At 40.1% G+C, this 12,785-nt stretch overlaps 1 long non-coding RNA gene across 5 annotated transcripts in view; it reads right to left on the bottom strand.

The window, feature by feature from the left end:
* Positions 1-12,332, bottom strand: part of LOC137196628 (uncharacterized) — a 155,350-nt gene extending 143,018 nt beyond the window's left edge. For 4 of the 5 annotated variants that reach the window (XR_010931274.1, XR_010931273.1, XR_010931276.1 and 1 more), the window contains exon 1: positions 12,243-12,326. This is a non-coding gene — a long non-coding RNA (uncharacterized lncRNA). Of the gene's footprint in view, positions 1-12,242 lie in introns of all 5 variants that reach the window. The other variant, XR_010931275.1, reaches the window with a different exon arrangement.
* Positions 12,333-12,785: the final 453 nt, after the last annotated feature.

The raw sequence follows: 12,785 nt of genomic DNA, 5'->3' as shown, positions 1-12,785 counted from the left end.
AGATATTATAGCGTATATGTATGAACAAGCATAAACACACACACACACACTCACAAGGGCAAACTGTCTATTCTTCTTTTCAGAGCGTGAACTTCTGCATGAGTGCCAGGTGGTGTTTATCTTCACTCCACTTTAACAGACCCTATAATCAAACAATAGCTCTGAGGTCACACACACACACACACACACACACACACACACACACACACACACACACACACACACACACACGAGATAGGATACACATGATCACATTAATATGTAAAGATGCATATGCACTTCCATCTATATTTACTTCAGGAGGTGGTTTATTTCCCCCATATAACCCCAGTACCTTCAGGCATTTAGATATTGTGTGTGTTATCAGTGATGCTAAGAAGAAAAAACAGCCCGTCCTCACAAGAAAAAAACAGCATAGGTCTAAAACAACCTATACGTTTATGCCATCCAGCGGCCGTAGTAATTATGACTCAGGGAAGTGACGCAGTTCAGATGACGTCAATATAAGGTGACTTGATAAGATGATTTTGCCTTATTAGGTTGGTGCGGGTTGGGTGGATAGCTGGCAAAAAAGTGGACTTAGCTGCAAGAGACCGCTGTTTGCTTCCCATTAGTGTCATGTTTCCAACCGTGAGTCAGGACATTATCTTAAAAACCGCAACGTCGTGGTGTTTACTGTTGCCATGATGACAAAGGTTGCGTAACTTAAAGGAAGTATAAACCAAGTGATCATTTTAACCCAGACCGTGATCTTTGTCTAACCCTAAACCTAACCAGACCTTAACCACAGTGCTGTCACACCATAAAACATTATTATGTTTTAAAGGACCAGTGTGTAGAATTTAGTGCCATCCAGTGGTGAAGTTGCAGATTGCAACCAACTAAACACCCCCCCTCCTCCACCCTCCCCTTCTAAGCCTGTAGGAGAACCTGCGGTGGCCGTGAAACTCGCGAAAAACACTTAAGACCCTCTCTAGAGCCAGTGTTTGTCCGTTCTAGGCTACTGTAGAAACCTGGCAGTGCAACATGGTGGCCCCCGTGGAAGAAGCCCGCTCCCTATGTAGATATAAAGGGCTCATTCTAATGTAACCAAAACATGATTCTTGTTGTCATGGGATTATACACTAATTAAAACATACTTATAAATATAATATTCTATTTCTGCCAAGTTTGTTCCATAGATGCAACTAAATTCTACACAGTTGACCTTTAACGGAGATTTGTAACAGTTTTGGAAAGCAGCATATTATGGTTCTATGGGTTGTTCTGGAGTGCATTCCTATGGCCACTGAATGGCATAAATGTAACTATAGGTCATTTTTTTGCCAGCTGAATTTTAGACCTATACTGTCATTTAATTATGAGGATGTGTAGAAAAAAAAGATGTATGCACACATGTATGAAAAACACATACACATGAATAAGTTTCACATCATCGGAGTACATTCACACACACTTTCATCCCTCTTGCAGATGGAGAGGCAGCACCATGAGGAGGTATCACCATGGAGATTTCTCTGTCTCAAATCATAAATACTATCATAACATCACACGGTATCAACACTGTGTTCAATCTTACAGGGCAGATAGTCAGTGAACTCAGCAGCCACACATTTCTCTGTTCACTATTTCTCTGTTTAGTGTCTTCAGGTTAGGCAAACCCATTGTTGCTAACTTTGGAGCTAATCACCTTCACTTTTCCAGCACTTGGGGAAACAACAGATGTGACTTTTTAGCATTTATTAACTGACACACTGTAGTCTGTACTGTACATTTACTGCCAGACTGACAACTTACTGCTAACCTTTTCCTCTGCTCCGCTCACATCACAGTGACATCACCGTCACTTTGCTACCGCTTGCTCTTTCCCACCCACTACGCAAACATACTGCGCAATGTATATTCCTAAACACATATCAAGCATATCGACCAATTAATTGACCAGTCGACCAGGAGACTACAGCCCTAGTGATTAGCAGGGGTGATCACTGATCAGACATCATCAGGCCTTTAAGCTTGAGCCCGCCTGAGCATCACAACCAAATCACTTTCCTCTTTCACATCATTTCCTAAAGCACACTTTTATCTCAAGGTTTCCTTCTAGTTTTAATGAATCTATTTTGAATTATTTAATTATTTTCCTGTTGCTATGATTTTATAATTCTGCATTGATTTGTGTGTTTTACTTACTGTTACTCTATTCTACTGTAAACTTTGATCCTTTTTAGTTTAAAAAAGTTTTATATAAAGTCATCCTTAACATCAGTAGTAGGAGTCAAAGCCATCACAAGTTTGTAAACATTTAGTTTTAATTATCTTATTTTTTTCTTCTTCAAAAATGAATTGAATTTGCAGTCCTTAAACATTATTACTTGATCCAATGACTAACTTTTAAACATATGTTATTTTTAAGCACTTTCTGGGTTAAAGTCATCATGTAACAAATGTCAGCTTGCAAGAGTTTATCCAGTTTTGCATCCAGGAGTTGGAGGTCTGAGAAAAAGAAGAAAAATAAAGGTGAATATGACTAAACTCCTTGTGCACATTTAGACACTGTAGACAAGGACGTTGCATCCAGATAGATTACATATACTGTATCTTATTGCAAAGTTTGTTGCTAATAAAGCAAGAAAATACTTTCATACAATGTATTCCCTGTATGGTGACTCTTTGACATACAATATTTCAAACATTTCCATATTGCAGCCAGACTAATTATGCCAACATATCAGCTGTTTTTGGAGTTGTTACTTTCTTTGGTTCTACGTAATAACAGCAAGTGATGAGCTGACACAAAAACACATATTTAAATGGGCTTGCAGCATGCTTAAGGTGTGTGTAATGATGCTTAAGTAGCATTAAATATTCATATGTATGGAGGTAGTAAAATAATAATATTAGTCATAATAGTCTATGTTTTATAGAGCCATGCAAAAGGCTATGTGTGGGGTATTGTGCATGTTCGATACAGCATTAAAAGGAAACTGTGTGTGTGTGTGTGTGTGTGTGTGTGTGTGTGTGTGTGTGTGTGTGTGTGTGAGTGTGTTTGCAAGCATGCGAGAATATGTGTTTTAGAGCACACATCCGTTCCCACTGTTGGTAACGGTAAATCACTAAAAAGAAGAGATCATGACAGAATGACAGGTAAGATCATGAAGGTCCAACACACACACACACACACACACACACACACACACACACACAAACACACACACACACACACACACAAAAGTTGACAAAACACAGACCAGGGCAGAGAAAACCACTGGCAGAACAGCAACTTACTTCTACCATTTCTGCACCTGCCCATACTTCCTATTTGCCCGTTCACACACTTCCTGATTCGACCCACACACACACACACATATACACTGACATACACACACTGAAGGAAGTGAGAGCGACCACAGTGTCAACAGGCAACTGATAGAAAGAAGGCAGGAGAGAAAGAGAGGGAGGGATGAGAGATAAGGAGAGGGAAACACACCCTGTATAAATCACTCCATCTGACAGGATGGTAAGGTGGGGGCGGGTGAGAAAGAGAGAGAGAGAGAGAGAGAGAGCAGTAGATAAAATGATAGAGAGTATCTATTTCCAACATTATTCAGAGTTATGTAACATACTGTAGCTGGTAGAAGTCATTGTAAACAAATACAGCCACATACATTTATGCATTTATGCATCTATAACACAGACGAGCCTCAGTGGGCGTCCAAACTGAAAATGTATTCTCTGTCTTTGTTTAGCGGGCGCACACACACACACACACACACACAAATATATATTGTATACACACACACAAATATGCAGAAGAGAGGCACAGGTTCCAGATTTGAGATATTTCACTTGAATGAAAATGTGTGTGAGTTGTAGGAAAACAAAGAAGAAAGAGGAGATAGTACGTGATGGATCAGAGATGGTGTGTGACGAAAAAAAAAGAACAGCAATAAAAGCATTATATTTTAGCTGCTGGTCATATTTCAAACTGTGCACCTCCCAAACAGCAATATGTTTCCTCTAAAGGAAAGGATTCCCAAACTGTCAGTGCATCATGACAGGGAAAGCCCTGTGTTTAAAGGGGAAGAAAGTAGCGAATGTGACCGGCCATGATTGTCACAGCCTCCATAATGTATCTGATCTCACCTCCTATGCGAGTGTGCCACAGGTGCATCCTATGAGTCTGGCAACACATTTACCAAAAGTGCATCTGGAATGCTCCTGACACAAAAACAGAACCCCTGGATTCAACCTAAGAGCAGGAAAAAGACCAAGAGGTTGAATGAGAAGAGTAGAGGAAAGAAAAAGCGAGGAGGGGTAGAAAAGACTTGATTGATTTCATTTAGCTAAAAAGAAATACTGAAAACTAAAACGGCACAGAAAAGCAGGAGAAAGAACAAAAAAAAAAAGAATTGTTGAGGGAAGAAAGAAAAAAGCAAGTGAGAGGCTTCAAAGAAAAAGAGAGATAGTAAGAGTGCCAAAGAAATAGGGGGAGAAAGAAAGAACATGAAAAAAAAAAGAGTGAGGGGAGAGGAGGGAGAAGGATAGAGAAAGAGGCTGCCAGCTCTCTCTATGAAGCTTCTTAAAGACCTCAGACTCTCATGTATATTAATGGCGCTGCGATATGACAATGGTGACACAAAGCCTGTTTACAGGGAGCTGGCTGGCTGCAGCCAGGTTGAAGCTGTTTAGCATGCGACTCTGCTGGGATTTATCACACTGCACCCATGTCGGAGGCTGCTCAACTTAATACAGCAACACAGCTTTTTGTACAGTGCATTTACATTTTTTTTCCCCCCAGGCATTTAGTTGACGCACTTATGCAGAGCAACTTACAATGAGAGCAACATTAGAAAAAATGCTCCTGGATCATCCTAAAATATCACAAGCAGCCAGGATGGAGGTCAAAGGTCAGAGTTGGATAATATTTCTATGACCACAGAAGTATTACGTAAGACTGAGGGACTGAACAACTGAATGATTATAAATATGATAAGATTCCCTGAAATGAGCACAAACTGATATACAGACTATTTGTTATTTTCTGTGGAGTAACAACAGAACCACCTGCTCAATCTGCTGCATACACTGATGTGGGGTTTGGTGGTTCTGTCCACATGTTGGAGTGTCCTTGGCCAAGACACTCAAATAATTGCATGGTAGCTTGCTGCCATTAGTGTGTGAGTGTGTGTGAATGGGGGAACGAGAGGCACTTTGTAATTAGCCCTGAACAAAAGTGCTATATAAGTACAGAACCAAGTTGACATTCCATTGTTTTTCAATGGGAAGCTCAAAGTAGGGTCTAATATTCAATTCAAAGAGTCTCTATAGTGATTTAGAACTGCACTCCCATAAAGCTGCAGGACTCACAAAAGACAGACAGAAAAGATTAGTTGAAATCCAATCTGTAGAGGCTGGTGCGGGTCAAGCTCCAAAAACACAGGATCCTACACTTCCCATAATGCAACCACATAAATATTTTTATTAACACTAACACATTAACACGGGATGAAAACTTTTCCAGCCTCACTCATTTATAACACAGACTTTCTGTTCAATATGATTAGTTTCTCATACTTGACAAAGCTCTTCCAGATGACTTGATAGTGGTGATGACAGGTGACATTATACAACTGTTTTCACAGGGTGAGTAGTAAACTGATCTCAACTCTCACAGCCTCACAAGAATGTTGATATTGGACGATTTAAAAAAAAAAAACTGGATATTGTTCAATTACAACATGTTTTTATGTCCGATGACAAATACATTTCTCACTTATTAGAGCATCTGCACGTGGCAACTGCAGTATAGCTACGGTTAGAGAAAAATCATGGTTACAGCTGATAAAAAGGCAAATATTAACTGCAGGACTGAGATGGGACACTAACTTCATTCCTCCATCCACCACTCTGACCTCTCCACTTCCACTATACAGTATAGAGGACACACTCCTATACTTCTTCACTGGCACTGAATGTAAATTGTGAGAAGCAGAATCATCAAATATAGATATATTTCTTATGGATACTGACTGATATTGTGTGAAACTGGTGGAGTGCACTTTGGATTTGCCCTTGTGGGAAGTCAAAACATGTTACCCCTTCACCTCACCATCATGGAATGAAGATACACATGACCAACACCAGATAGAACTAAGTTGAGAGGCTTGGTGAAGTTGACAGATTACCTTCTCTTTTTTTAATCACCTGCTTCTTTCACTAAAAAAGTTCAACTTTAATTGGCGTTCTTGTTATTATTCTTTGAAGAAGGGCCAGCTAGTCCAAGATGTGTCTAAGAGTCTGTTGCCAGTCAGTCCTTGGTGAACTTCTACTTCATTAGTCTGAATTTCAGTGGAGAATTAAGTGTCCCTTTGTGGTTCAAATGCTGCCAAGAATATGTCTTTTAGAGTTTTTGGAATTTCCTGAAAGACAATAGTAACTTTTTAGAACACCTTTAGGCCACAGTATTGTTAGTGATCTTCAGAAGCACATCTCGATAACCCCTAACAGCAATCAGACAGAAACGCAGATATGCATTAACTAGTCTGTTTATCATTTTCAGAGAATGAGTGATTTTGGCAGAGAAAAACATTCATCCACAGCTACTGTCTCTCTCTCATGAGGACTTTGAACCAAATCTATCATCTCTCCCACAATCCAAACAAGCTGAACATGGTCTGTTTTAATATTTCAGTCTGCTGTGATAAGTCTACATTTGATACCATCTGCCATCCTGAGAGATGATTTTCTGAAGAGAAAAGGTACTTTTGACCACAGGACCACACAGCAATTAAGGTACAATACACTCTATCCTACTATGTATTCCAGATAATTCCACTCATTTCCAAACTTGTCACTCTTTTCCCTAATTTCTTAAAACAGTGAAACTGCATTTGAATCTTGGCGTAGGAAGTGTAAATTTGTCTTTAGAATTGTCTCAAAGAATCTCCAGAATTTTCTCACATGACATAATGTGAGTGTCAGATGGTGCTTTCCATGTCTTTCTAACTTCCTTAAAGCCTTAATCAGATGCATGTTGGAGAGAGAAAGCGAGACTGCCAAAACGTTATGAAAGACACACACTCTCTATATACACTGTTCAATTTTGGGCTGTCCCAGACAAAAGCTGACAGAGAGAATCATGCTGAAATCTAATTGTTAATTCAAAACGTTGTTCCTAGATTAAAACGAGACACATGTCCACTGATGACAACTGTAATGCTTTGGTAAGAACTAAAGCAGGTGTCTGCTTACATTAGGGATGCACGATATTGGATTTTTTGCCGATATCCGATATGCCGATATTTCCAACTCACTGTGGCCGATTGCTGATATCGATATGTGCACATTTTTTCCAGTTGGCTGAGGAGACTATTATGCATGCAAGCATAGATTGTACTAAGTATGATCAAGAAAGACAATATATGAAGGAAGAACTTAGGAAGCCTTAAAACTTGAATGAAATTGCCAAGTTGGTGGAGCAGTAGAGTTTTCATTGAGTTTATTAGACAGACAGGATTAATGTGTAGGATTTAATCTCTGGTTCACACTCCGGAGCAGAAGGTGGTGGTAATGCACCTAATACGCTGGTTGCCAACTGCCGTTATAAACCAAAAAGTTTTTTTTCCAAACAGAGTGGTACATCCTGTCAGTCAGATGTTTCCTATCTGTGCAGCCAAACTTAGCAGCTCCTCGACGGACTGTTTCTCCCTGACGGTCCCGGTGTTTCCTCTGCAGACTCCACTTCACTCAAGCTGCCCGTCAGACCCGGCGCTTCTTCCCACTTTAACCTGAATAACAAACCGGGGCTCGGTGCTCTGGTTGGATCCACACGGAGAGCCGAGGCTAACGTTAGTAGTTAGTAGTATTTTATTCAGAAAGAAAAAATATTTCTTTTAGTCAGCTTCCAATTAAGAGCATGTCTTTTTCACAGCAGACATTCTGACTTGTCATAGTAGGAAAGCAGGTGTCCCAGTAAGCCATGACAGTGTGACAGTGAGCCAGCATGCACAATACCAGGACCCTGAAACTGAAGCAGCTAAATGGAATTCAGTTATCATTCATTTTTTTATTTACACCTGTGAACCTGAAAAATGTCTTTTGTGAAAGAGGCCTGTTGAATGTATTTTTGTTTGGAATGGTGTTAAATTCATAGTGTTGCTATAAGTTTTTGTTGCATCTTAACTGCCCGATAATTTATCCAATTAATCCAAAAAAGAGATAGTACCATACACTGTAGACTGCTGACCATGAACCTCAGTCTGACTGGGGTTCTTCGTTTCATCTCTCTTTCCCTAATTTCCAGCCATTTCTCTGCTGGCAATGACTACGTGTTAGAAACTGTATTAAAATATGAAAAGCCTATGTGTGCATATGCAACAGGTTACTTAAGCAGTTATTGCTTTTTATCAACTTGCACACGTAGACAATGGCTGCAATTCTAGCATCGCTGCTCACATTCTTGTTTGCGTGCTTTGTGTATACATAGAGGATTAAAAACTGTATCAGATTGGGACCTAATCATTCCCTGTCGACAACAAAATATCTTCCTTGAAACTCCTCTTTTGCACAACGTAAACAGTAACCATGGCAACTCTGGAGGAAATTACAATATTCTTGATGTTGAGATTGTGGCAGAAAACTCAGCAGCGGCAACATCTAACATTGGCATAAAGACATCATATAGATGAGGGTTGTTGCAGATGAGCTCTATGAGTTTCTCTTCAAAACTTTCCACTGTTGCTGTTGGGACCAGACGCTGCTGCTGACTTTATTTTGAAAATCTGCCCCACCAGTCATGTGCTGAATTGCATCTCGCAGACACGTAGCGTTAATTTCTTAGGACATGCACAAGCAATGTTCCAAGGAATGCAGGACACACAAAGTAGCCATGATGTGCACGCAAACGCATAGTTAAAAGCGAGTATATCAGTGGTTTTACTCCCACTGCTCTTCCCAACAGTCCTACATTTGTAGGCCATTCTGCACTGTTGAGCTCCTGGACTGACAGTGACTTCAACTCATCCCTGACAGTCTGACATGCCTATCAACTGATATATTGCAGGCCTATGCATCACATTGCTGCAACAGGTAACACATTAATCTGAGATCAACCTGCTACTGTCAAACCAATCTCACAGCCTTCTTCAGCTTGACTTTTTTTTTGATATTGTATTAAAATTGTGACTAAGATCAAATAAGGCCCATCTCGCACAATATGGCAATGCAATAAGCCTTATTGCACAGTGTATATGTGCCTTTACCTTCTAAATAAATACACAAGCATGCTTCTACACACACGAACATCTCAGATAATTTGAGGCAGACCTGCAGTCTGCAGTCTGCCTCCAGCTCCTCCTCCACCTGCCTGGTGAGAACGAAAGCGAGCCGACTCTCTCACTCTCACGTTCTCACCCTCCCTCATCGGTGGTGATGCCCCAGTAGGAAGGGAGGGAGGTGGGGGGGGGGATGGGGATGGGGAGGTCTAGGCCAGACAGATTCAAGTCTTTATTGAAAGATCATATGGGATGACTGAGGAATCCCATTACTTGTTGATTAAGTATTGATCCCGAGCCGTCCAAGTATTAACAAGTAAGCTAATATGGGCTGACCCATGGGACCAGTGGCTTGGGGTGTATATGTGTGTGTGTTTGTGTGCATGTGTATGACTGAATGAGAAACAGAGAAAGATGGAGAGAGAGACAGAAAGAAGGGAGTGTGCCTGAAAGTGTGACAGGTTGAGAGAGCGGGAGAGAAAGAAATTATCACAATAAAGGCAGACGGAGAGAGACGGCGATTAAAGTTCGAGATGACAGCGAGCCAAAGTGTTGAAAGAGTTGACTGCGACGGAAAAGTGGAGCGAACTTAAGTGTTAACAGGTAAAAGGAAGAAAGAAAGAGGAGGAGAGAGAGGTATTTAAGCAGGGAGATGGGGGGGGGTGTATGGGGAGGTTAGGTTCTCAAGGCTTTGGTTGAAATGTCGAGCACTTACTACCGAGTGGAGATCAATTCCTTCATTACTCTCTGCTCGTACCGTTACTATCATCGCACAGCATTTCTGCAGGGAATTGATGCCCCCCCCACCCTCCAATTGCATACATACATCCACACATACACAACCTTATAGCCAAGTGAAATCTATTTACGGAGAACATTTAACTCAATACATTTGCTACCAAGTACAAAGATATGGAATACATTTTGAAAATAAGAGTAAATCATTTGATTATTTTGAGTTTTAAGCAATGTAAGAGCTACTAACATTTTGTTGAAGTCTAAGACCATCAATGAATCCCATTAAAAGACTGAAACCAACAATGTTAGTCTGTCTCTCTGTTTTCTGACTTTGCCACCTTGTCAGTGGCAAACCCCTATGTTCTTATTGAAGATCTAATCCTTTATAGCAGTATTATACATTAAAAAGGCCTTGGGGGCAGTAGAACAAGCCATAAACACAACATTGACATGTTTTCATCCCATAAATTTGTTGTAGCAAACATGCATTCATTTCACCTTAAGAATGTAAGTCAAACAGTCACACTCCTTTTAGCTCTGCTTTGGTCTCCACCAACTCCTGATGGAAATGAGGAGCTCTTTCACTGCTAAGTGCTTCACTATGTTCACCAGCTAGCTGTTAACTTTGTGCGTGTACCATTTGCTACTGAGCAGGTAGTTTGTGGACCCTAAAACCAAAACAATGAGCTGAAAGATGCTATAATGCTGCATAACTCTGAGGAGAGCTTCTGAGTTGGGTGGTTATTCTCTGTGGGTTTGTCACTATGAGCGAGACTTTTTGCATTACACATTGTCATTTGGCCCATTGTTAATATACAAATATTGATTAAATATTAACATGTGGTTCCTCAAGCTCGAAATTGGTGAACTGGTGATAGTCCAGCAGCAGGATGGTGTGTGTGGGACTGAGTAAAATAGAACTACATTGTGTTCATGGTAATGAAGGAACATGTCAGCCAGTGCAACAGTGTGTCTCACTGATGTGGAACAATGAACCTCTGCGGCACAGAGGACTAAGATATATCAGGCTTTGGATAAACACACAATACTTGTTAGTAGTTCATTCATTGTTGGTTTTAGTCTTTTCATGTGATTTAATGATAATAAGAAACATATAGAACATCACCGGCTTTATTCTATTAAATGAAGCCATGTAAGCCTTGAAAAAGTAGAAGAATAGTCCTAAGAAAATGCAGACCAACATACTGCATACATATAGGCTATTATGTATATACATACACCAGTGGCGGCTGGTGACTCAAAAAAATTGGGGATGACAGGAGGAAAACCAACATGTAATCTTACAACAAACCGCATCATACTACATCATAGTCCCACACCCATGAAATCGGAGGGGTGGGGGGCAATTTTATATGCCAATAAAACAATTTGCTTTCAAAAACAAAAACCCCTGAGTGGTGAAAAGGCTGCTTCTTTAAATACATTTAGCATATACATATTGTTTCTAAACCAAGAAGTGCTCATTTTAGCTGTGGAGAGGATCAAATGTGTCATTTTACCAACAAAGTGAAATTCAGATTTAGCCTATAGTATTGTTCTATTGTGACAACAGATTTATGTTCTCATCAAAAACAGACAACATATCACATGATTTACATGTGTTTTTTAATGTATGTTCTTAGTGTACATAAATATATAAAATACCACAAAGCTTATAATGTGATACAAGTTCAGATCAGTGCTGAACACTAGAAAGACTGAACACTAAAAACATCCACAGATCTAAAAGTGTAGGTTCACATCAGAAAGTATGAATGCATGTATCAAATACATGACTTACACACGCTTGTCTTTATGTACGATATACAAAATATAGTCTACAAAGCTGACATGTCAACACTTGTTATTCTAGTTACTTTAAGCTGATTACTCAATATACGACTCAGCTTAAAAGCCAACTGAAGAAATTGTCACAAGCAAGTAACCAGACCTCCTGCACACTCATTCACTAATCACACAACATCAACAGGTGACTGAACAACTACTCAATTAAAAACTGTATCAATTCCAAATGAATGAGTGAGTCCAGACAGCTCACTGTAACTTCAACAAGCAAACTAAGTTACCTACTGCACATTATATGATTTCTGCTGCATTCTTTTTAAGGAGATTTTTTTTTTTTTTTAAAAAGCCACACAGAGAGACATTTAACCATCAGAGATTAAATTAGCGACCAAAGAGACAGAGAGAGAGAAGCTGTATCTGACTCACGTTATCTGATGTCTTCTTTCTTTCATGGAGATGAAGTATCCATGTCATAATGTCCATTTGTAGCTGTTGGTCATCTTGTTTGTTAGTTAAGTTAGTCTGATATCATTAGCAACAATGACAAACAAGCTAACTCTCATGGTTGTTTCATTTAAATTATGTTGTTAACTTTCTATTGTTGTTGAGAGGAGTTCACTTCAGACCAGTAATATGTCGGGCCGCAGCACGTCACCGTAGTCCCGCTCCAGCCGCTCCCCGGCGGCGTCCTGTTGCTGCTGCGCCGCCCGGTCCAAATCCATTCTCCCGTTAGCTTAACAACAGTCCTCAACAGTCAGTGCTGCTACAACAAGCCCTCTGTTGCGTTGGCTAACGGAGGCAGCTATCTACTGCTCGATAAAAGAAGTGAACGGTAACCTCTAAATCTGAAAAAAGGAAATATGGACTACGGCCTTAGCCATAGACTGTAAAAAAAAATATAAATGCAGTCACCGTCACGTTACCCATTGCTTTGCGAACTGCCGTTTGGAAGCCTCGAGTGTAGCGATT

The sequence above is a fragment of the Thunnus thynnus genome, chromosome 14, assembly GCF_963924715.1.
Source record: "Thunnus thynnus chromosome 14, fThuThy2.1, whole genome shotgun sequence".
In the NCBI taxonomy this organism is placed as follows: domain Eukaryota; kingdom Metazoa; phylum Chordata; class Actinopteri; order Scombriformes; family Scombridae; genus Thunnus; species Thunnus thynnus.
The sequence above is the reverse complement of the archived record's forward strand: the minus strand, read 5'-3'. Positions and strand labels throughout refer to the sequence as shown.